This window comes from Leopardus geoffroyi, chromosome A2 (genome assembly GCF_018350155.1).
Source record: "Leopardus geoffroyi isolate Oge1 chromosome A2, O.geoffroyi_Oge1_pat1.0, whole genome shotgun sequence".
Classification (NCBI taxonomy): domain Eukaryota; kingdom Metazoa; phylum Chordata; class Mammalia; order Carnivora; family Felidae; genus Leopardus; species Leopardus geoffroyi.
Genome location: NC_059331.1, coordinates 122,213,727 through 122,239,801, shown reverse-complemented (window position 1 = coordinate 122,239,801; position 26,075 = coordinate 122,213,727). Strand labels below are relative to the sequence as shown.

General features: G+C 47.8%; 1 protein-coding gene across 9 annotated transcripts in view; it reads left to right on the top strand.

Annotated features, from left to right (window-relative positions):
- Nucleotides 1–2,861: 2,861 nt before the first annotated feature.
- The window catches only part of NOD1 (nucleotide binding oligomerization domain containing 1), a 78,388-nt gene continuing 55,174 nt past the window's right edge, over nt 2,862–26,075 (top strand). For 7 of the 9 annotated variants that reach the window (XR_006716415.1, XM_045495203.1, XM_045495210.1 and 4 more), the window contains exon 1: nt 2,862–3,315. The gene's annotated coding sequence lies outside the window, so the exon portion shown is untranslated. Of the gene's footprint in view, nt 3,316–21,811; nt 21,997–26,075 lie in introns of those variants that run through there. The other 2 variants (XM_045495205.1, XM_045495206.1) reach the window with 2 other exon arrangements.

Genomic DNA, 26,075 nt, shown 5'->3' with positions numbered 1-26,075 from the left:
TGATTTAATGCAACATGAGGCATCTTTGTAATGATGGAAATGTTTTGTATCTTGACCATATCAGTGCCAATGCCCTGGTTGTGATCTTGCACTATAATTCTGGAATATACTACCATTGGGAGAAATTGGGTTAAGGGTAAATGGATCTCTCTGCATTATTTCTTCCAGCTGCACGTGAATTTGTAATTATCTCAAAATAAAGATTTTAATGAAAAACAAAACAAAAAATAACTATGTATTTTTTAAAGTGATGGCATTTGGGGCACCTGGGTGGCCCAGTCAGTTAAGCACCCAACTTCTGATTTCCACCCAGGTCATGACCTCACAGTTGTGGGCTGGAGAGCCACATCGGGCTCTGTGCTGGGCATGGAGCCTGTTTGGGATTCTTTCTCTCCCTCTGCACAACCCACCAGTAAGGAAGGAAGGAAGGAAGGAAGGAAGGAAGGAAGGAAGGAAGGAAGGAAGGAGGGAAGGAAGGAGAGAGAGAAAGAAAACAAAGGAAGAGAGAAAGAGAGAGAGAGGGAGAGAGAGAGAGAAGGAGAGAGAGAAAGGAGAGAGAAAGAGAGAGAGGGAGGGAGGGAGAGAGAGAGGAAGGGAGGAAGGGAGGAAGGAAAGAAAAGAAAGAACAAGTGATGGAATTAGCAAAGAACAGGAGACTACTGGAAAACTAGAGGGGCGCCTGGACGGCTCAGTCTGTTGAGCGTCTGACTTCTGCTCAGGTCATGATCTCACAGTTCATAGGTTCAAGCCCTGTAATTGGGCTCTGTGCAGACATCTTGGAGCCTGGAGCCTGCTTCAGATTCTGTGTCTCCTTCTCTCTCTGCCCCCTGCTCAGGCTCTGTCTCTCTCTGTCTCTCAAAAAAATAAACGTTAAAAAAGTTCTAAAAATGACCAAGAGTACTAGAAATAGAACCATGATGTTGAGAAAGTAAATATATTGTTAACAGTAAGAACTTAAGTGATGGTGTATTGGTTTTCTATTGCTGCTGTAACAAGTTACCATAGATTTTAGTGGCTTAAAACAACACAAATTAATTTTTTTACAGTTCTGGAGGCCAGAAGTCTGAAATGAGTCTCACTGTGCCAAAATCAAAGTGTCAGCAAGACTGTTCCTTTCGAGGCTCAATGGAAGAATCTATTTTGTTGCCTTTACAGCTTCTAGAAACCACCATGATCCTTGGCTCAGAACCCTATTCCTCCATCTTCAAAGCCAGCAACATCAGGCCAAATCCTTCTCTGGTTACCATCTCTCTGATTCTCCTTTTTCTGTCTCCCACTTCATTTTTATGGACCCCTATGACTACGTAAGGCTCACCTGGATAATCCACCATAATTTTCCCAGCTCAACGTTAGCTGATTAGCACCCTAAATTCCATCTGCTACCTTAATTCTGCTTTTCATATTCAGAGTTTCCACGTGTAGGACGTGAACATTATGGGGGCGGTGGGGGGGTGGGAGGGATGTGCACCATTCTGCCTACCACAGATGGGTTAAACAGCAGATGGGCTCCCAGCTGTTGCGAGGTCTGCACACCTCTACAAAATATCTGCAAAATAATTGAGGAATGGTAAGACAGAAATGAAGTTACTCAGAATGCAACCACAGAAGCAGTATATGGGAAATAGGAGAGTTTAAAAGTCATGGAAGATACATATCAGAATCGGAGAAGAACAGAGAATTTTTAAAAATTTTCTACCAGAGGTTAAAACAAGGGTAAACTGAAAGGATTAGTATGTTGTCTTCATGTTGGTCCTTACAAGTTGTACTTTGTATCCCATCAATTTTATTTTTGCAAAGTTTTACTTTTAAAAAAAAAATTTTTTTTTAACGTTTATTTATTTTTGAGACAGAGAGAGACAGAGCATGAACAGGGGAGGGGCAGAGAGAGAGGGAGACACAGAATCTGAAACAGGGCTCCAGGCTCTGAGCTCTCAGCACAGAGCCAGTCTGGGGGCCCAGCTCACCGACTGGGAAATCACGATCTCAGCCCATGTAGGAGGCCCCACCGACTGAGTCACCCAGGCGACCCTGCGAAGTTTTACTTTTGAGTTGTGAACATACTTCTCTCAGAAGGCAGCCTTTTGATAGGAACTTAAATATTCATGCATATTTGTGGTCACGTGGCCGAATGTATTTTAATGTGAATGACCACTTTTTATAGGTATGCTTTATGTAGACGTTCTCCATTTAAAACGTTTAAAAATATTTTATTGGAAACTTATTAGTGTGTTTAAAAACTCCTTTATGAGTCATCACTGATTAATGTATACAGTATAAAATGTACACCGTCAAGAAAACATTTAAGAACGGAAAGAGAGACTTAGATTTTAAAAAGTATAAATCTAGAGGCGCTTGGGTGGCTCGTTTATTTGAGGGCCAGGCCTCGCTGAGGTCATGGTCTCACTCCCGAGTTCCAGCCCGCATGGGGCTCATTGCTGTCAGCACGTTGCCTGCTTCGGATCCTCTGTTCCCCTCTCTCTGCCCCTACTCAGTTCATGCTCCGTCTCGCTCAAAAATAAAAACAAAACATTAAATAAATAAATAAATAAATAAATAAATAAATAAATAAATTTAAAAGTATAAATCTACGTATATGCTCTGTCGTAAAAAGTTTGATTCCTCCAAGCTAGTTTTCATCCAGGCGCACGTGTCCCATTTTAACGAGAGTTTCACCGTCTTGCCCAGGATTTGCCTCTGGTTGCAGGCTCTGGGTCGATACTATTAAGGGGAGGGTCTGGACTCGCGGCCACCGTGGCGCAAGGAGTTCCCCCAAGAGTGTCACCCCCAGGCCAACTCTCCCGCCTGCCCACGGCCCTGCCCGCGGCTGGCAGCTCTCGGCCGGCCGGAGCGCGCCTTGGGGCTGCCCGCGGCCACTTTTCTGTGCGCCGCGTCTCCAGACTTCCCGCGAGCCAGCGGCCCCAGCGCCGACCCCGCCCCGTCCGGCCGGCACCGCCTCCGCCCCTCTGCTCTGCCAGGCGAGGCAGGCGGGCGGGCGCGGCCGCAAGTGCCCTCCCGTCCAGTTCCCGTTCCGGGCCGGGGCGCAAGGCTGCACCCGCCCAGCGCTTCCCGCAGCTGCTGGTGCTGTGAGCTCCCCGGCGCTCCCGGGTCTACGCGCCTCCGGTCCCCGGGCTCGCCGCTCCCGGGTCTCCGCGCTCTCCCGGCTCGCGGCTTCCTGGTCTCCGCGCTCCTCCGGCTCGCCGCTCCCGGGTTTCCGCGCTCTCCTGGCTGGTGGCTCCCGGGCCCCGGCGCTCCCCTGCGCACCTGGCTCTCGCCCCGGTTCCCAGCTGTTGTGAAGTCTCTACACGTGGAACCCAAGTAAGTTCCCGCGGCTGGGGGTGCTTCGCTCAGGAAAGTTTCCCGGGGATCTTGCGCGCCTTGAGCGAGGAGGCTCAGAGAGAAGGGGTACTGTTTGTGGGCAGTATGCAAAGCTCCCCTGGAAGTGTTGGAGAAATAAAGTACCGCGCCAAAGATGGCCCACCGGGACTAAACCGAGCTCTGGTCTCTAGCTTAGAGACCCCTCTTCTGGGTTCTTCTTGCCGCCGGCGCGAAAACCTGCCAGGAATACAGAAGCTGACAACTATAAATTACCCTTCCCACTTGCGCTGGGGGCTCAGCTGTTTGGAGAAACGATCTCCTCTGAGCCCGCCGGTGTTAAATAAATCTCTGATCCACCAAGATCTCCAAGTGCCGCTTGGTTTTTCTGCCAGTGTTCCAGCCTGGTTCTGTAACATATTTGGTTCCCTGACTGAGAATGCTCTGGCCCATTGTTGCCACTGGTTTGGGAAAACGGCTAGGCGGTGATGGAACGAGGGATCGCAAAGGAGAATGGGCGTCCTGCCTGGATTTCGGCAGTCTCCTGTTTGGTCGCCTCCCGCCGGCCTGCTCCCTCATTCTCGTGGGACTCAAAGAGACCTGGTAGGTGAGGACCTGGGCAGGATGTTGGAACCGGTAAGGCCAGGGCCCCAAAGTAGTCAGGCCCACCCAAAAGGATGGAAGGGGGACCTGATCACTCCCCAGAGACCTTAGTGGTCTCACAGGTAGAAAAATTTGTGGGAGGGAATGTAATAGCCTCTGGTGTGTATGTGTGTGAATGTGTGGCTCGGCCAGACTTGCCAGTTGAGTTCGAGTTTGTAGCTCCACTGACGGGCACCCTTAAGGTCCCCAAAAGTCTATGGAGTCTGAGTGGGCTCACCTGTGTGGCGGTGAAAGGCATACAGTCCAGGGTGGCATTGGATTAGACTCCGATCGCAAGTCACAAAGCTGAGTCCACTTTGGCCAAGCCTCACCTAAAGTTTCCCTCCTGAACATGACCAGTGGAGTATCTGATTGGTCCTCTCATTTGACAGGATACCCTCCCTTTGTCTGTCTCCTCCACACTGAACACAAGAAAGGAATTAATAATGGGATCAAAACAGAATAAGCCTGTGATTTTAGAGGTCATCCTGAAAACATTTTTCAAAGGGAGTTTCAGGCAATTATGGGGTGAAAATGACACCCAGGAAGTTAAGGACCTTTTGTGAACTAGAATGGCCCATGTTCAATGTAGGATGGCCTCCAGAAGGGACATTAGATGCTCCAGTGGCGCAGTGGGTTTGGCTGATGGTCACTGGGAACCCAGGTCACCCTGATCAATTTCCATACATTGACTTCTGGCTTGAAATTGCCCAATCCTCCGCCTTGGGTGCAATTCATCCATAGCAAGCAGAGTCAGGCAAAGGTTTTAGCTGCCTTATCAAGAGACTCACCCAGGAAACCAAAGAAGCAACCTACTGCTCCCCTAGTGTTTTCAGGAGACCTGGAGGAAGATCCCGTCTTTCCACCACCTTTTGACTCACCGGGCTCCCTCCCCGCTGACCCTAAGCTTGAAACTCCTCCTCTGTCTGTCTCTCCTCCACCGGACGGATGGACGTGCCGCCCATCTCTCCTCTACTCCCAGACCCGGAGAACCCTCCCCAACCAGGGCCAGCAGCCAGACTGTGCCCCAGACCCAGACCTGACACTCTCCAAATGCCTGTAAGGGAGATGAGAGAGCCTGAAAGACAGAATGAGGATGGAATTGTCCAGCCAGCCATTCCATGATGTATTATCAACCTTCCTCTACAACCAACCTCCTCAATGGGAAACACAACACTCCATCATACTCTGAAAAGCCACAAGCAACAGTCGACTTGATGGAGTCCCTCTTCCAGACCCACCAACCGACTTGGGAAGATTGTCAACAGTTACTCCATACTCTGTTTAATACAGAAAAAAGAAGAAGAATAGAAACACGACAGTATGTAAAAAATCACACACCTCCAGGGATCAATGACCCTGCTGTCTGGGCTCAAGCTGCTGTGCCTGAAGAACGCCCACCATGGGATTTCACGACAGAAGAAGGACAAGGCCATATCTGGTGATATCAGGAAACCCTCCTTTGGGGAATCCAAGCTGGAACGAAAAAGCCCATGAACATGACTAAAATATCGTCAGTCACACAGCAGCCTGGGGAGTCTCCCAGAGACTACTGTAAAAAACTATGTAGGCATACCATGCATACATCCCGTTTGAACATGGGGCACCAGAAAGTCAACAAATGGTAAATACCTCCTTTGTGGCACAGGCTGCCCCAGATATCAGAAGAAAACTCCAGAAGTTAGAGGGCTTTGCTGGGATGAATATCACTCAGCTGATAGAGGTCGCCAATAAAGTTTTCGTAAACAGAGAAGTCGCAGCCGAAAGAGAAGCAGAGAGACTAAAAGAGAAGGCCACTCTTCTCGCAGCAACACTAAAAGAAACAGACACTGCAAAGATGGGAAGACCCCAACCACCAAAAGAGGGGAAGCCCAGAGCCCCCTTAGCAAAGGACCAATGTGTATACTGCAAAGAGAAGGGACAGTGGAAGAATGAATGTCCAAATTGGAAGGGGCCCTCAAAACCCAGCCAATATCAGGAAGAACCTCGAGGAGAGAACCTCGTTAGTCTGGCCAGGATAGAATCGGACTGAGGGGGACCGGGCTTTTTCTCTCTGGGCTGCATGAGCCCACAGTCAAAATGAAAGTAGGGGGGGGCGCCTGGGTGGCGCAGTCGGTTAAGCGTCCGACTTCAGCCAGGTCACGATCTCGCGGTCCGTGAGTTCGAGCCCCGCGTCAGGCTCTGGGCTGATGGCTCAGAGCCTGGAGCCTGTTTCCGATTCTGTGTCTCCCTCTCTCTCTGCCCCTCCCCCATTCATGCTCTGTCTCTCTCTGTCCCAAAAATTAAAAAAAAAAAAAAAAAAATGAAAGTAGGGGGCTGACAACTAAGAAGTTAAAGGGGAAATTAAAAAGTACATGGAAGCCAATGAAAATGATAACACCACAACCCCAAACCTCTGGGATGCAGCAAAGGCGGTCATAAAAGGAAAATATATAGCAATCCAGGTCTTCTAAAGAAGGAAGAAAGATCTTAGATACACAACCTAACCTTACACCTTAAAGAGCTGGAAAAAGAACAGCAAATAAAACCCCAACCCAGCAGAAGACAGGAAATAATAAAGATTAGAGCAGAAATTAATGCTATCAAAACCAAAACCAAAACCAAAACCAAAACCAAACAAAACAGAACAGATCAATGAAACCAGAAGCTGGTTCTTTGAAAGATTTAACAAAATTGATAAACCACGAGCCAGTTTGATCATAAAGAAAAAGGAAAGGACCCAAATAAATAAAGTCAAGAATGAAAGAGGAGAGATCACAACCAACACAGCAGAAATAAAAACAATAAGAGAATATTATGAGCAATTATATGCCAATAAAATGGGCAATCTGGAAGAAATGGACAAATTCCTAGAAACATATACACTAGCAAAACTGAAATAGGAAGAAATAGAAACAGACCCATAACCAGTAAACAAATAGAATTAGTAATCAAAAATCTCCCCAAAAAAACAACAGTCCAGGGCTAGATGGCTTTCCAGGGGAATTCTACCAAACATTTAGTTAACACCTATTTTCTTGAAGCTGTTTCAAAAAATAGAAATGGAAGGAAAACTTCCAAACTCTTTCTATGAGGCCAGCATTACCTTGATTCCAAACCCAGAGACCCCACTAAAAAGGAGAACTATAGACCGATTTCCTTGATGAACATGGATGCAAAATCCTCAACAAGATATTAGCCAACCAGATCCAACAATACATTAAAACAATTATTCACCATGACCAAGTGGAATTTATACCTGGGATGGAGGGCTGGTTCAATATCCTCAAAACAATTAACGTGATTCATCATGTCAATAAAAGAAAGGAAAAGAACTGTATGATCCTCTCAATAGATGCAGAGAAAGCATTTGACAAAATACAGCATCCTTTCTTGATAAAAACCCTCAAGAAAGTAGGGATAGAAGGATCATACCTTGAGATCATAAAAGCCACATACATATGAACGACCCAATGCTAATATCATCCTCAATGGGGAAAATCAGATCTTTCCCCCTAAGGTCAGGAACAAGACAGGGATGTACACTCTCACCACTGTTATTCAACATAGCATTGGAAGTCTTAGCCTCTGCAATCAGACAACACAAAGAAATAAAAGTCATCCAGACCACCCAGGAGGAGACTCTATATGGAAAACCCAAAAGATCCTGCCAAAAACTGCTAGAACCAATTTATGAAATCAGCAAAGTTGCAGTATATAAAATCAATGCACAGAAATCGGTTGCATTCCTATTCACCAACAATGAAGCAACAGAAAGAGAAATCAAGGAATCAGTCCCATTTACAATTGCACCAAAAACCATAAAATACCTAGGAATAAATCTAACCAAAGAGGTGAAAAATGTATACACTGAAAACTATAGAAAGCTTATGAAAGAAATGGAAGAAGACACAAAAAAATGGAAAAAAGATTCCATGCTCCTAGATAGGAAGAACAAATGTTGTTAAAATGTCAATACTACCCAAAGCAATCTACATATTCAGTGCAATCTCTATCAGACTAGCACCAGCATTCTTCACAGAGCTAGAACAAACCATCCTAAAATTTAGTATGGAACCAGAAAAAAAAACCAAATAGCCAAAGCAATCTTGAAAAAGAAAACCAAAGCAGGAGGCATCACAATCCCAGACTTCAAGCTGTACCACAAAGCTGTAATCCTCAAGACAGTATGGTACTTGCACAAAAACAGACACTCAGACCAGTGGAACAGAATAGAGAACCCAGAAATGGACCCACAAACATATGGCCAACTAATCTCTGACAATGCAGGAAAGAATATCCAATGGAATAAAGACGGTCTCTTCAGCAAGTGGTGCTGGGAAAACTGGACAGCGACATGCAGAAGAATGAACCTGGACCACTTTCTTCCACCATACACAAAAATAAACTCAAAATGGATGAAAGACCTACATGTGAGACAGGAAGCCATCAAAATCCTCGAGGAGAAAGCAGGCAAAAACCTCTTCGATCTTGGCTGCAGCAACTTCTACTCAACATGTCTCTGGAGGCAAGGGAAACAAAAGGAAAAATGAACTATTGGGATCTCATCAAAATAAAAGGTTTCTGCACGGTAAAGGAAACAATCAGCAAAACTAAAAGGCAACCAACAGAATGGGAGAAGATATTTGCAAATGACATATCAGGTAAAGGATTAGTATCCAAAATCTATAAAGAACTTATCAAACTCAACACCCAAAAAATAAATAATCCAGTGAAGAAATGGGCAAAAGACATGAATACACACTCCTCCGAAGAAGACATCCAGATGGCCAACCGACACATGAAAAGATGCTCAACATCACTCATCATCGGGGAAATACAAATCAAAACCACAATGAGATACCACCTTACACCTGTCAGAATGGCTAACATTAACAACTCAGGCAACAACAGATGTTGGCGAGGATGTGGAGAAAGAGGATCTCTTTTGCATTGTTGGTGGGAATGCAAGCTGGTGCAGCGACTCTTGAAAACAGTATGGAGGTTCCTCAAAAAATTAAAAATAGAACTACCCTACGACCCAGCAATTGCACTACTATGTATTTATCCAAGGGATACAAGTGTGCTGTTTCAAAGGGACACATGCACCCCCATGTTTATAGCAGCACTATTGACAATAGCCAAAGTATGGAAAGAGCCCAACTGTCCATCGATGGATGAATGGATAAATAAGATGTGGTATAGATATATACAATGGAGTATTTCTCGGCAATCAAAAAGAATGAAATCTTGCCATTTGCAACTACATGGATGGAACTGGAGGGTATTATGCTAAGCGAAATTAGTCAGAGAAAGACAAATATCATGCAACTTCACTCATATGAGGACTTTAAGAGAGAAAACAGATGAACATAAGGGAAGGGAAACAAAAATACTATAAAAACAGGGAGGGAGACAAAACATAAGGGACTCTTAAATGTGGAGAACAAACAGAGGGTTACTGGAGGGGTTGTGGGAGGGGGGATGGGCTAAATGGGTAAGGGGCGTAAGGAATCTACTCCTGAAATCACTGTTGCAACATATGCTAACTAATTTGGATGTAAATTTAAAAAATTAAAAAAAAAAAAAGTAGGGGGCCGAACAGTAACTTTCATGGTTGACACTGGGACTGAACACTTGGTTGTCACTTCCCCGGTGGCCCCTTTCAGCCAAAAAACAGCAACCATGCTTGGGGCTACTAGGACACAGGCAATACAATAGCCCTTCTGTCAAGCTCGACAATGTGAACTTGGGGGTCACAAGGTCCGACACGAGTTCTTCTACTTACCTGGCTGCCTGATTCCTCTCCTGGGCTGGGATCTTCTCTCCAAACTTGGAGAGAGGCCAGTAGCCTACCTGTCAAAAAAACTTGATCCTGTGGCTGCAGGATGGCCACCGTGCCTCAGAGTGCTGGCAGCCACAGTCCTGCTCATCAAGGAGGCGGACAAACTCACACTGGGACAAACACTTAATGTTAACATCCCACACACAGTCATGTCCCTCATGAGCACCCAGTGATCTAGTTTTCTCTCCAGTTCTCGGCTGGCACAATATCAAGGCCTTCTCTATGAAAACCCAAGGGTCACTCTTGAAACAGTAAGAACACCAAACCCAGCCACCTTCCTTCCCACGGAGGAGGGAGAACCCGACCATGACTGTTCCCAAGTAGTGGATGAAGTCTATGCCAGCCGCCTGGACCTCCAAGACCAGGCTATAACAAGCCCGGAGATCACCCTGTTCAGTGATGGGAGCAGCTGTTTACAAGAGGGCAGCCGTAGAGCAGGATATGCAGTAACCACAACCACTGAAGTTCTGGAAGCCAAGGCCTTGCCGGAAGGATGGTTGGCACAACTAGCTGAACTGTAAGCCTTAACCTGAGCCCTCATCCTTAGCAGAGGTAAACGAGTTACCATATACACTGATTCCTGGCATGCCTTCGCTACTGTGCATGTACATGGGGCCATCTATAAAGAAAAAGGCCTCCTTACTGCTACAGGGAAAACTATCAAAAATACTAAATACTAAAGCTTCTTGAGGCTGTATGGCTGCCAGACAAGGTAGCTATCCTACACTGTAAGGGACATCAGAAAGGAGACAACCCCAGAACTCAAGGAAATCACCTGGCTGACAAAACAGCGAGCGTGGCCGCCTGTGGTGACCCAGGCGAAGCTCCTACCTACACTATGACTCTCGCGCCCCAGAGGGAAGTCTCCCCACCCCTGTATACAAACGAGAAGAAAAGTTGGGCCTCGACAGAAGGAGGCACACTAAACAAAGAGGGATGGTGGGTCATGCCAAATGGGCACATCTTTGTCCCGTCATCTATGGGAAAACACCTAGTGAAGGAATATCACCAACTCAGGCACCAAGGAAAAACTGCTCTAGAGGCCCTCCTCAAAAAGACCTACTGTATCAGCCAGCTGCCGGCATTATGCCAAGCTGTCCGCGAACAATGTGTAACGTGTGCCAAAAACAATGCTCGGTCTGCCCCTCGGCCCCCGCCTGGCCCACAAAGGATGGGGGCCGCCCCTTTCGAAGACTTAGAGGTGGACTTTACCGACATACAACCAAATAAAGGGTTCAGGTACCTGCTTGTAATAATCTGCATATAATCTGCCTGTAATAATCTGTACATATTCGGGATGGGTCAAAGCATTCCCGACCAGACGGAACGAAGTCGCGAGGTGGCCAAAGCTCTTCTACGGGAGATTGTGCCTCGGTTTGGCCTACCCTTAACCATACACAGTGATAAGGGACCTGCATTTGTGGCAGACATTATACAAACCCTGACAAAGTCCCTCAACATTACCTGGAAACTGCACACCTGCTTACTGACCCCAGAGCTCAGGGAAAGTAGAGCAGATGAATCGCACCCTCCAAGGAAGCCCTGGCTAAGTTCCACCAAGAGACTAATCTCCCATGGCCAGATTTTCTACCACTGGCCCTCTTGTGTGCCCGATGCACGCCTGGGGCACTAGGATTCTCCCCTTTCGAGTTATTATATGGGCGACCCCCACCCCATGTTTAAAAAAACTCCCAGGAGACCTACACCAGATTGAAGACAAGGGAATAAGAGAACAGCTCCAGACCTTGGGGGGCAGTCCTAAACAAGTTTTAGAGATACACCATAGAGAGGGCCCCAATTTCCTTAGGGACCCCGTTCACCCCTTTCTGCCAGAAGACTCTGTATGGGTCAAAGATTGAAAGAGGGAACGTCTTAAACCATGGTGGACTGGGCCTCATACTGTTATTCTAACAACTCCTACAGCCCTTAAAGTTTCAGGTATCACCCCTTGGGTCCATCACTCCAGAGTTAAGAAGGCCAACTCAGAAGAACCCACAACCTGGTGAAGTGATCCAGATCCAGTCAACCTGCTTAAACTGACCCTCAAAAGGGAAACTGGCCCCTGAGACCTCCAGCCCTGCTCCAGCCACAGCCCAGAAGCTGGCTGGCCTGTACATGGCAGAAGCTTGAGAAATCAACCCATGGACCAAGCCCAGGGGTTCAGATGCAACTCTGCCAGCCCTTGCCCCTTACTGGTGTCATAGCCCTGATCTTACTTCTTACTGTTGGGCTGATAGAGACTGCATCAACAAGCTAGACATGGGACAAAAGATGCATGCTGGGTCTCACATACCTCCTCTGGATGGGAAGATTATTAAGTATTGCCTGTATATTATGATAACGTCTCTCACCCTCACAACTGCCGCTTACCCACTTTGCCCCCAGGATTGTTATATGACAATAAGGGGGTCAAGGGCATTCAGCACCTTCACCTCCCTCCACAAAGATTGCTACCAGGGAGAAACACCCACTCTCTGTCGGTCACCCAGTGCCCCAAGGGCTAAGTATTGGACCGTAGAGATAACCCAAAATATCAGGAACCCATGTCACAACAAGGGCCTCCAGAGAGGGAAGCGAGCTTGCTACAGTTACCTTCCTCAGTGGGGGATCTTGGACGGGGAAGGGGTGCAAGACAGGGCCCTTCAAAAAGTTATAAAGGATAGCCAGGATGGGGTAATACAAGCTATAAAGGCAACCGCTCCCTGGGCAGCCTACCAGGGTTTGAACCTTTCAGCCCTCAATCAGATGCTTACCAATTCCCCACTCCAGCGTTGGGCCAACACTACAAGTCCTCCATAAAATACATAATCACACCGAAACCTGTTGGATGTGCTTGCCCCTCAGCCGGAGGGCTCACTTAGCCGCTCCCATCCCTTTGACCTGGGAAGCTCCTGAAAATCTCAAAACCAACACCTCTGTCTTAATTGGACCCCTGGCCACTGGGGTCCGTCTCACAAATACCGACAATCTAACCTGTACAGTCCCTGAAGGTATGAATGGTACCTTTCTATGTGCAAAAAATATAACCTTAAAGAAGAAGGTTATATTTGAACCCTATGTTCAACCCCTGGGTGTTCTAACTGTGTTCTAATTCGGCCTACCAATGCTTAGAAGCCAACTGGACTCAGATATGTTATTCCGTCTTCCTAACCCCAGAGGTATCCGTATACACTGAAAATCAGTTCCTAACAGCCTTTAGCCCCAAGTCCCTGGCTAAACAGGCAATCCTGCTACCCGTTCTGATAGGAGCAGGAATTGCAACAGGAATAGGAACCAGAATTGGGGGCGTAGGTTCATCCGTAGGACTGTACCATAGACTATCTCAAGAGATAAATGAAGACATGGGATGGGTGGCAGATTCTCTGGTAACCTTACAAAGCCAAATAAACTTTCTGGTGGCAGTGACCCTCCAAAATCGGCAAGTCCCTCCACCTCGTCACTTCAGAAAAAAAGAGGGATCTGCATCTTTCTGGGGGAGGCATGTTGCTATTTCGTAAACCAATCAGGAACAGTTACAACTAAGGTTAAGGAACTCAAAAAAAAAAAAAAAAAGTAGACAACAGGAAAGTATCAATCAATAAGAAGGATGGAATCTCACAGATTGGGCATCCTGGCTTCCTGCCCTGGAGGGGCCCCTCCTCTCCATAATTTTACTTGCGTCCATCGGGCCCTGTATACTGAATGCCGTGGTACATTTTATTGAAAACACTGTTGCTTGCCAAACTACTACACGTATCTTAGCCTTCCGAGAGTACCAACCTGTAATACTGAAAGGTGATGACTGCTAAAAGTTTTTTTAAAAGGCATCAAAGCGGGGGGAATGCTGGAGAAGTGAATAAAGTATGCCAAAGATGGCCGATGGGGCTAAAACAAGCTCTGGTCTCTGGCTTAGAGACCCCTCCTTCGGGTTCTTCTTGCCCTGTTTGCTGCGCACGCGCTCAAAAACCCGCCACGAATACGGAAGCTGACAGCTATAAATTGCCCTTCCCACTTGCATTTGGGGCTCAGATCTTTGGAGAAACGGTCTCTTCTAGGCCCGCCGGTGCTAAATAAATCTCCAATCCACCAAGATCTCCGAGTGCTGCTTGGTTTCTCCGCCAGCGTTCCAGCCTGGTTCCGTAACAGAGGAGCTACAGGTGAAATGAGTCGGAAAAGTGCAGACAGTTTGAGGAATGCAGAGAAAGTTCAGAGGGACGAACTTGAGCATCTGCAGAATCACTGATTCCCTCCTTAGGGTGTCTCAATCCTGCCTGCACCTTAGAATCGCCTGGGCACTTTTAAAATGCAGCTGCCCTGGCCTCCTCCCAGACCCATTACATCAGAATCCCTGGGGCTGGGACCCAGTCCTCGATAGCGTTTAAACTCCCCAGGTGATTCCAATGTGCAGCCAGGTTGGGAGCCAATGACGGAAGAAAGCGTGGCTGCTGAGGAAGGTGGGAAGGCACACAGGGGCCTTGATGGAGTCCAGCTGCAGACGGATCCCTCGGCACCCAGTGTCCTGTGTGGTCCTGGGGGCCTGGCGGCGGGCTTCCCTCAGGCTTTGTGAGCCACCAAAAGGGGAACGAGACTATGCTTGGCAGGGCGAATAGCGTGTTGAAGAGACCCTCTTATGTTCGTCAGTCTTTGGGCACATTGTGAAAAACAGAAGGCGTGCCTGGTTACGATCCCCGCTTGACTCTGCGTCTGGGAAGTTGCTCCATTGTTGCCTTGGAAATGAAGTTGGGGGAAACCAGGAAACCCGTGGCCTCCGCGACTTCTGGGTGATTTAAGGATGAGGCCGGGTGCTGCCACAGGGTTGGGTTTGTCCGTCTTTCCAAAAGCCCCCGTCGGGGTGCTATCGTGTCCAGGGCGGGGTGCCTCTCCTGTGGATTTCTGAGAGGAGTGGATTTCACAGGATGGACCCTTCCTCACCGTGGGGGCGATGTTGGTGGGCAAGTAGCTGTAATCCCAGAAGCAGGGCCATTGGGCAAGATGCACGGTTCTACCCCACGTGCGGGGCGGCTTTAAGAGGTGGGTTGAAAACAAACAACAGCCTACAGGTAGAAGAAGGGCCTTTCAAAGGTTTTAAGAAGAGTACATTTAATTTTTGTGGAATGGAGAAGTAAGTTCAGAGTTTCGGACTCCCAACAAACCTGGGCCCAAATTCAGATTCCGTCGCTTCTATGATATGTGACCATAGGGAAGTTACCTGAAAACTGGGGGTAAAAATAACAGCTGTATGAAGACTCTTACAGTTACTCGAGACAGTGCGTAGCAAATGCCTGGCAGGGCAGGTGACGTATGGCAGGTGCTCTGTGAGTGGTGGTCATGAGGCACAGTGGCAGTGCTTTGTGTCTCACAGCTGTCGCTGCTGTTTACTTGACACAGCCGTGAAGTGGGGGGGTGGGGTATTTGTGTAGAAACTGTCTCCCTCCACGCTCCATTCCCCTGCTCTTGTCTGGCCCTGCTAAGGGAAAGGCTTCTTTCCTCTTGGGCCTCTGGGTGCTTTGAGGTCTGGAATTTCAAGCCACTGGTTCCCTCCACCCCCTTCCCCCAGGGTTTATTGATGGGTCTGGAATAGAGCTTTACTGCATGTGATGGGAATGAATTTCTTGACAAAAAAAAAAAAAAAAAAGCAGCCCTTAATCCTAAGACTTCTCCACCCCGCTGCCACCTCTATGAAAAATGGGCTCCTAAGAAAGCTGTGCTGTCTGTAGGGTCTCAGAATTGATGTGGGCACACACACGTGGCTCTGCTCCTGGCAGCATGCCCAGACTATACCCAGGCTGCTTCTGTTCTGCCTCTGCCTCTTGGCTTAGGGACAACGCATCGTTCTTCAGTGACCAAGAACAGTCAGGAATTTGGGGAAGGGGGACCCAGACCCTACAGCTGTCGATGCTGCATCCCAGATGAACCTCTCACCCTGGGGCCCGCTGTGTGTGCCCCTGACGATCGCTTGTAGTGACGATAGCACTGTTTAGACTGGACAATTGCATTCGGCACAGTGATGTCGTGTGAAAACTAGGATCAAGTGTTTTTGCAGTATACGTGCAATCGCTGACTTTTGCTTACGTGAGACTATCGAATTCATGTCTCTTTTTAGCAGGAAAGTTCACTATTTCTTCCAACCCTTAAGACATAAGCCTGGGATTTGAGGTTTACGTTACCAGTTGACTTTACGGCTCTCTTTTTTGGGACGACTTTAGGCAAGATGAAATTAGAAAAGCTAAAATTTGTACTTGTGCTGAATTTTTGTCATGCAGAAGCTGTAGATATTTTGCACGTTTCTAGAAGCCCTGTTTCCTTTTACCGCCTGGGCAACGTCAATTGTGTCCCACCCGCAGGGCCTCTTTCCGTCCATCCACAAAGTCTCAACTTTGTTTTGAGGAAAAGTCTTTGGTGCATCAGATAATGCTCATTGAGGGCAAGTGTTTTTTCCACACTTGCCTGTTGTAGTAAGAAATGAGTAGTCCCTGCCATTTCAGTTAATTTATGGTTTTTTACCCAGTGCCGTTAAGTGTGTTGAAGCCAGACTTCCTGGCTTGAATTTTTATCCCTGCGTTTTATCTAGAACTGCCGCAGACCAAACTGTGGGCAGAGATCACTTTGCAGAGTTGGCCAAGCCAAGCTCACCACCACCCCTACCTTCGTCATCCCCTCCCGCCCCCGCCCCAGCCTCTGGAGCCATTGTGTCAGGCAGGCCTGGGCGCGGTCACTCTGAGGGCGTCCTGGCCCTCTGCTGGGGCACAGTGCCCTAACAAGGGGCTGCTCTAAAGCCAGCAAGGCAGTTTTGTACTGCACTTTGTTAAAAACGGAAGGTAGCCTAGTAAACTGCCACTTTGGAATTTGTTTCACAAAACTATGGTTTCAAGTATTAATAAATAGGTCAACATAAGGGCCCAGATAATTGCAAAGTGAGCACCAGATTAGCACCAGGTTTTAGTAGGTCGGTATTTTAATAAAACATGAAAAGTCGCCACTGTTCTGTTTGTTTCAGGATGTTGGTAGTTGGCCTCTTTACGTGTCTTCACCTAAGGGAAGAAAAGAGTTGGGAGGACATAGAGTCTTTCAGAGGCACATGCAACTGGGTAGGACAGTCATGCGTTTCTAGGGAAAACCCTTCCATGGCAGGTGATGACTAACTTGAGAAAATATCTGTGGTGTTCTAATTCCTGAAAGATTAAAGCCAGATGGCTAAGAACTTCCCATACTCCGTTTTAACACATTCCCCAATTGCTATCTATGACCGCAAACCAAACCTTCTAGAAGGAACTTGGTGGAAAGCTAGGCTGTTCTTTGGGGATATCCTTATTTCTTACAGTTCATGACAGCGGGCTCCTTCATTGGGATGGAGCCACTCATGGACCCCATTTAACAAGGAGGTGTTTTACATTTAATATAAATTCAGGGACATCCGTGGTTTCAAGTGGACACATGAGATCTGTAACAAATACAGACAGGCAGGATGTAAATGAAAGAAACTGGTTTTGGGGTCAGAATTGAACTCAAGCTCCTACTTTGTTCTTTTTTTTTTTTTTTTTAATTTTTTTCAACGTTTATTTATTTTTGGGACAGAGAGAGACAGAGCATGAACGGGGGAGGGGCAGAGAGAGAGGGAGACACAGAATCGGAAACAGGCTCCAGGCTCTGAGCCATCAGCCCAGAGCCCGACGCGGGGCTCGAACTCACGGACCGCGAGATCGTGACCTGGCTGAAGTCGGACGCTTAACCGACTGCGCCACCCAGGCGCCCCTCCTACTTTGTTCTTTAACTGTGTGAGCTCGCCAAGATACTTAACCTCTTCACCCTGTGTCCTCCTTTGTCAAGTAGTTATAAGAATTCTTTCTTTACCGAGTGGTTTTGCGTATTTGATGAGGTAATTGATATAAGCCACCTGGCTTTCAGGAAATGCCAATTATTGTGATAATGATTACGCAGATTACTGGGGTCAGAGTGCTGGTCTTGCCACCCCTTGAGCTATGTGGCTTTGGCTAACGTACTTAACAGTCGTGAGTCTCAGTTTTTGTATCTGCAAAATGGGGATGGATAACTCTACCTTATGTGGAAGCATTGGTTTGAGGCTTGATGGAATGAAATGATGATGCATCTGATCTGAAAGACCCTAAATAATAGCAAACACTTACATAGATTTAACTGTGTGTAGCCCTGGTCTAAAGGCTTCAGGGTTTGGGGATTTGGTGGTGGTGGTGGTGCCTTTTTTTTTTTAGCGCATTTAATCTTCCCAACAACCCTCTGTGCTGGTTATCCCATTTTACGGATGAGACAACCGAAGCTCAGTGAGATGAAAGAACTCGTCCAAAGTGAACAAATAGTAAAGGCTGCACCCAGGATTTGAAGCGGAACCCTGTTACCAACCACTGAAGCTGCACTCTGTGGGTGCCCCTCCCTCTGCTCACCTCCCCCACTTCCCATGCCTGCCTTCTGCAATTGGCCAGCAGACGTGCTTCTGCTCTTTGAAGACCCGTATTTCTGGACACAGGGGCCCCAGTGGCCAAAGAACTGCCTGCTTATAAAGGGGCACTTCCCCCCCCACCCCTGCCTCAACCCCAGGCTTGCAGCTTTTAAGCCTCAACAATTGCTTCCACTGGCTGATCTAACATCCCCTGGGTGTGGTGGGGCTGGGGGAGCCCTGATATTCCTATTGACTGATGTTTTTAGAGTGGGTTATGATGTTTATTTGAGAGAAATGTCATCTCAGTGCACTGAGACAGTTAGCCTGGGTGTAATAAAACCTACCTTCACCCAGACAGGTGTGCGGAAAGAGCAGGCCTGGAAGTTCCAGGTGGGGCTGCGCTGGGCACAGTGTTCAAACAGCATGCCGTTGAAAGTGAAGTGCCTGGTCCCAGGTGATTGCCTTTTCACAAATTCCTTCCTCCCCGTCCCTCTTCTTTACACCCCAGGAGCTTTTGCCTCTTTTGGAGATCTAGCAATCTTCCAGGAGACCCGAGCCAGTGGAACACGGGCCCAGATACGCACATTCTCCATTGAGTGAATGGAGGATGCTTCAGCCTTTCAGATAATGAGGTGGCGATTGTTTTTCTGGGAAAACAGAAAGTGTGGAGTGCTTTGCTGGCTCCCCAGTCTGGTGTTGAGGGCTGTTAGAAAGCTGTTTGTAGCTCCTGGTTCCTCCTGGCTCGCCGGAGATTCAATTCTTCAACACATTAATTCAACAAATATTATCGGAAGGCCTTGCTAGTGCCAGGAGTCTATCTGTATCACTGGGATACAGCAGTGAATGAACCGGACCCAGCATCCGGCCAAATGGAGTTTGCAGGATCCTGGAGGAGGAAGGGGTGTAACACACAAACACATAGTTTGAAACTGTGGTAAGCGCCGTAAGTGAAAACAACAGTATGCCATGAGACAGACCATCAGAGCTGCACCAGGATTAAGGCAGTCTGAGATATGCTTTTCCAAGAATGAGCCTTTTCAACTAGAACTTGGGATGAGAAGGAGTTGGAGCAGCCAAACGCAGGGAACAGCATGTTTGAAGGCTCAGAGGCGGGAAGGCACCGGCTGTGTTGGGGAATGTGCCGAGAGAGCTAAAGAATGAACCAAACTCAGGCCAAGCCCAGCTTCCTGGGCTGGGAAGGATTTGGAATTTTATTCTAAAAGGCTGTGGGGTGGGGCTTCAGAAGATCCCTACCCCCCACCCAAACCCCTGCTTTTTCTGTTAGTAATGAACAAGAAAAAGATAGTTAACCCCTATTTATTTAAAAAAAAATTTTTTTTTTAACGTTTCTTTATTTTTGAGACAGAGAGAGACAGAGCATGAACAGGGGAGGGGCAGAGAGAGAGGGAGACACAGAATCGGAAGCAGGCTCCAGGCTCTGAGCCATCAGCCCAGAGCCCGACGAGGGGCTCGAACTCATGGACCGCGAGATCGTGACCTGAGCTGAAGTTGGACGCTTAACTGACTGAGCCACCCAGGCGCCCCAGCCCCTATTTATTAAGCTTTATAAACCTCGTCTTAATGTGTGAGACAATTCTGGAGACGGAAATTTCGGTTTTCAGTTTCTAAATGAAACAGCTGAAGCCCATACTGAAGTAAAAGATGGCAGAATCAGACATGGGAGCCTGACCCACCTAACCACAGCACTGGCTCCATGGTTCTCTGGGGCAGATGTGTAAACATGTGCAGGCCTCCTAGGTGCCAGGATCCCTCAGCAGGAGCCTCGGTGGATGGAGGTGGGCGGATCAGTCCTTTCTGGCTCCTTGGAAACAGGAACCAAAGGACCTAATGAGCAGAGGCAGGGTGGGAGTGTTGGTGTCAGACTGTCAGGATCTGCAGGTACCAAATCCTGGGAACCCTGCCTCCCTGGCCAAGGGAAGGGACATCAGATAGTTTTTCATACGAGTCTGCTCTCGTCTGGCATTGCCCAAAAGCCCTGAAAGAGGTGCTTTCTCCGCCCTGTTTGTTAGCCGGGGGAATGGCATACCTTTAAAAGGCACAGGGTTTGGAAAAAAAAAAAAAATCTTTATTTGGAGCTTTCACGTCATAGGAAAAGCCTCCAAACCGTAAGGGGGCTGAGACCTCACCATGGCATGCCAGCTTGCTTTGGGGGGTCTACACTGCCCTCTTTCTCCATACTTCTGTGATGTTGTCATGAGGTGACAGAGTCGGAGGCTATGTGTTTTGGCTGGTGGGAGGCCTGCTCCCTACCACAGGACCACACTGGCTGAGGGCTCTGGAGGGCCCAGGCCCAGGGTGGTGCTGCCTCTGGGGGAACTCGGCATCTTCTCAACCTCTCAACACCCCTCAGGGTCACCCTACTCACGTCCCGGATACCCTGCAGCTGAGCTCCTGGGTAGACTTGGGTCCCACGTGGTTCTGACTGTGGCATCATGTTCAAGTGGGGTGAATAAAACTCTCCAGCTAAGTGTTTTGGCCAGCAGTCAGCAGTGTTTATTTACTCAAGGTCAAGTTGCAACTCAAGCCTCTGAAGTGACTAACTTATTCTGTTCTGGTGGAACGCCTTTCCTTTGAGCAGCCCCAGACATTCTCTGTGTTGGTTCTCAGTGCCACCCCCAGATGTCCCAGACCTGTTGCTTCTGGAGCACTTCCTTCCGCCTAAGTGCTTAAACCCGCTTACAGAGTTCCAGATCTGAGTTTCTGATTCAAGCGTCTCTTGTCTTCAGTCTTCTTTGCTTATTGAGGTACTTTTATTTACTGGCCCCTCAGAGATGGATCCCAGGCAGGGTGTTTTTGGAACTTGGTTTTTCAAAGCCTGGATGACACCAGGAAAATGTCAATCAATAATTGCATGTCAGCTCCCATAAGGCACCATGGCGGGGCGGGGGGGGGGGGCACTGTCACGAAGCACAAGTGATTTTGTCCTGGGTGCATGGATAGACAATGTCCTAGAAGTTGAGAGCTGGGCTCTGGTTGACCTTTTCTTTTTTTTTTTTTTTTTTAAATTTTTTTTTTTTCCAACGTTTATTTATTTTTGGGACAGAGAGAGACAGAGCATGAACGGGGGAGGGGCAGAGAGAGAGGGAGACACAGAATCGGAAACAGGCTCCAGGCTCTGAGCCATCAGCCCAGAGCCCGACACGGGGCTCGAACTCCCGGACCGCGAGATAGGTACCTGGCTGAAGTTGGACGCTTAACTGACTACGCCACCCAGACGCCCCTCTGGTTGACCTTTTCAACGCAGCAGCTGATATAAATGCCTTAGAGCAATAGAAGATACTCGTGCCCTCAGATTTGAATTTATCCACCAATCACCTTAGCAAGCAACTTCCCCTAAGTATTCGCATATTCATTCAGTGCACAGTAAGGAAGCCCCTGCTCTAAGCAGTGTGTTGTGCCAGATTCATTCACTCAACAACTTTTTTAAGCGTTTGTTTTTGAGAGAGAGGGAGAGAGAGAATCCCAAGCAGACTCCGCACTGTCAGCACAGAGCCTGACGGGGCTCGAACTCACAAACGGTGAGATCGTGACCCGAGCCGAAGTCGGACGCTCAACCAACTGAGCCACCCAGGCGCCCCTCAGTAATTTTTTTTTTTTATCTCACATCCACTGTGTTCTAGAGTGCAGTGACTAACCAGATAGGCCTCTTCACTCGCAGTCAAATGCTGGACCTCAAGGATGAATGGGGCGGAAGTCCTGGGCTCATCTGCCTTCTCCATCATGGTCTGTGCCTGCAGCGTGACCCGCGCTGCCCTAACCACCGCGTGTGTATGAACTCATCGAACCCTCGCGGCGATCTTAGGAGGTAGGCGCTAATCTTGTCTGCATTTTCTAGGGAAGAACACTGAAGTACAGAGGGGGGGTGTGGTGTCATTTGTCCAAATCACACCGCTATGATTGGAGTCGGGTAACCTGGTGTTAGAGTCTTGCTTGGCCCTTGATGGCCACCATCAATCAGCACGAAGGGAGAAGTTAAGAAGGGAGAAGGTGAAGTACCTCGTCCTCTGAGAGAAGCGGGAGTTCCCAGCGGGGGGAGAGGGGCCGAGGGGAAGAACAAGGTGTCTGTCCATCGCTACTTGGGGGGAGGGTGTATGCTTCCGCCCACCCAGGCAGCTATTCTAATCACAAGGAAGCAAAAGAAGGCTTTGCCTCAGGGCCAGGAGGCCTAGCTTCTAGTTCTGGTTGATCCATACTGCCCAGGGCCTTGGTTTCCTCACCTCGAAAATGCAGGCCTTGGACAACATTCTGTTCCACTCAAGAAGTTCAGGGTTCCAGGGGCGCCTGGGTGGCTCAGTCAGTTAAGTGCCGACTCCGGTTCAGGTCACGATCTCCTGGTTTGTGGGTTCGAGCCCCATGTTGGGCTCTGTGGTGGCAGCTCGGAGCCTGGAGCCTGCTTCGGATTCTGTGTCTCCCTCTCTCTCTGCCCCTCCCCCACTCATGCTCTGTCTCTCTCTGTCTCTCAAAAATAAATGATAAAAAAAAAAAAAGTCCCAGGTTCCAGCAGAGAGGCAAGGGGCTGGTTCTGCATACATTATATGCAGTGTTTCTCAACCAGGAGGCTTGACTCTGAGCCATGTGGAGTCAGAAGTGGGACTTCCCAGAAGGCCCCGCGACAGGAGGTCTGCATTCTGTCAGCTTCCATCCCCTCCCAAGGGCTTACATCAGCTGGGGCAGCATTCCTTCCTTTGTAGGCAGGGTAGCTGGCTGCGTCTGCATCTGGAGTTGTGTGGCACTTGCCCAAGAAAGGAAGATAGAGAAGAAAAGGAAGCTAGATGGAAGGAGAGGGGGCGGGGGCAGTGGTACAGAAGAGAGATGATGGGAGATCGACTTCTGTATCTGCTTGGAAATTCTGAGGGATTAAGGGCTTTCAGATACATAAAGCGAACGAGTGTTAATGGAGTTTAAAAGCTTCAAATAAATAAATAAACTGTAGCCTCACCCATCTGCTACGTTTTCTCCAGAGGAAACTGTCAGTCGTTTTCTGGCATGACAGAGGCATACAGGAGTGGGCTTGTGTCCCAGGATAAGAAATTGAAAACAAAGTAAGAAAAATTAATAGGAACAACAACAACAACCAGCCCATGAGAGCGAGAGAAAGAGTTCTATGTAGGCCCATTAAAGAATGGCAGTTTGCATTTGTCTAATGTCAGAAGCCTGGGAGCATAACTGAGCTAATGTTTTTGTGGATTACACAGCAGGGAAAGTGGAGCCAGTTTGAGTCGCCCCATTGTGCGTGTTCTCTGCACAGCACTGCCAATACTGTGTAAACATATGCTAGGCACTCGCTTTCTGTGAGCTTGCTGTTGGGATGGGTTAGTCCACCCACCCCGTGGTTGGGCACCTTGAAGAACGGTGGGGCCATGCTGTTCAAATCCTCACTCCAGGGACGCCTGGGTGGCTCAGTCGGTTAAGCGGCTGACTTCGGCTCAGGTCATGATCTCGCGGTCCGTGAGTTCGAGCCCCGCCTCGGGCCCTGTGCTGACAGCTCAGAGCCTGGAGCCTCTTTCGGATTCTGTGTCTCCCTCTCTCTGACCCTCCCCCATTCATGCTCTGTCTCCCTCTGTCTCAAAAATAAATAAAACGTTAAAAAAATAATAATAAAATAAAAAATAAAAAAAATCCTCACTCCAGCCAGTCCACGTCAATAAACACAGTATAATTATCATCGTCATTTTAAGACTGGTCTGAGGAGGCTGTGGGTCCTATTCACCAAAATGAATCTTCTTCAAGAGAGGAGAAATTTCCTTGAGGAGACTGCAGGTGTAATCGTCGACCCTCATGGGCGTGTGTGGGTTTCGCTGGGGTCTATGTTCAGGTTGGCAGAGTCCATTCTGGTTGATGTTTTATAATCTGGGGAATATCTCTGAGGCAGGCCGGGAATGGTGGCTTTCTTGAGCTCCTCTTAAATCTGAATTCAATAAATAAACACCAGTTATCTATTATCTGATATCAATGATCGATTTCTGTTGTTCAGGGCTGTGGGAGTGAGAATGTTTTGGAAACCCATAGTGCGTGTGGCAGCTTGTGGCTTTGCTGAGATGGTATTTGCTGGTTTGACATTCATGATAGGATGTGCTTTTAACAGGGGAAAGAATCTCAAATGATTTCACTGGTAACGGTACCTTTTGGGTGAGGAGTGGATATCGGGTGGGAAAATGTGAGCTTCCTGCGGCAGTCCTCCATCAAAATGCAAACATCACTCAGGGGCAAGATGCTCCACAGAAGGCAAATGAGCCGATATTGTTTTAAACCATTGAGAGGCTTGTGTTACATGAAAGGAAGGGGAAAATACAAAAGGAAATGAAATATTTGGTAATCACGGAGGATTTCTTCAATAAGGTATTGCTTGAGGTCCGAAGATTGAAAAAATATCTACTTACAAGTCAGTTTTGTTGATTCTTTTGCTCTGTAATTTTTTTCGTGAGGATTGATATTTTCACTTTTGATTCCTTATTTCAAACCGAAGTTAGTGGCAATACCATGAGTGGACAGCCTCCTACAAAATTGAAGACAAAATAAAATTGTTCCCGCCCACAAAGCTGTCAGCTTGACTGTGATATTTCACCAAACCAGAAAGAGCATTTCTTTTATTTACAGGTGCCCAGAAAGAGTCGTAGCATCTCCTCTGAGTTTGCTTGGTTTCCATGACCTGTCGCTTCATTTGATGGGGACGCAGGGCTCGAACCCATGAACCGCGAGATCATCACCCAGGTGCCCCAGCAGTGTGTGTTTTTCAAGTGATGATAGGTCTGGAAGACCTTTCTGTGCCAGTATGTATGTCTTCGTCACTGACGATGGTTCGTACGTGACAGTCCTGACGTGGTGACGGTGGACTGGGCTGAGGTGCAGCGGTTCTGGCACCGGGCAGGTAGCTGGGTGAAACGACAGGATGTGGGACCACACAAGCAGATGCGGCCGCTGCAGTAAAATCAAGGATATGCAGGACTTGCTCGCGTGCCTTTTTTCTGCTTCATACATTAATATCTTCTTTTATAGATGACTGTAAGTCAGAGCGAGACGGAGAATGGTGTTTTATTTTAACCTAACCCTGAACTCTATAAATACAGTCAGTTTTATGGTATCTGAAAAAAAAAAAAAAATTGTAGCGGCTTCTCTTTACTACGCGTGGTCCTTTAATGTCCCGGGGTTCTGTCCTCCAGAAACTGCCATCTTGTGAAGGAAGGGTGGGAGCCGTGGTGTGCATCCAGCCCTGCCTAGCTGTCTGGACTTTGACAACCCACTTCTCCACTCTGGGCCTCAGTTTTGCAACGTGCTGAATGCTGTTCTTGTCCAAAAGCGTGGTCTCCCTCAGGCTGGGCTGGGTTACAGATAATTCCAAAATCTCAGCAGCTCAAACAACAGGTTTGTGTCTTGCTCATACCGTGCCTGTCCCAATGTGGCAGAAGGCAGTCCCTGTTGTCATTATTGGTGGGTCATGATTCAAAGCAAGTGACTTCAAGGGGGTAGGGAACTGTAACCCTCCCTGGTACCTAGGAAGAGGGTCCAAACTACTTATTTATGTATTTTAAATATTTTATTTTTAAGTAATGCTCTGTACCCAGTGTGGGGCTCGAACTCCCAACCCCGAGATCAGAAGTTGCACGCTCTACTGACTGAGCCAGCTGAGCATCCCAAGAATCCAAACTATTTAATGAGCCACCTACTTCTATCACTGTGTCTATTTTTCAAGGAGCACCAGCCTGTTTGGGAACTCACATTTAGAGAAATGAACAGGGGCACCTGGGTGGCTCAGTTGGTTAAGCAGCCTTTGATTTCTTTCTTTCTTTTTTTTTTTTTCAATATATGAAGTTTATTGTCAAATTGGTTTCCATACAACACCCAGTGCTCATCCCAAAAGGTGCCCTCCTCAATACCCATCACCCA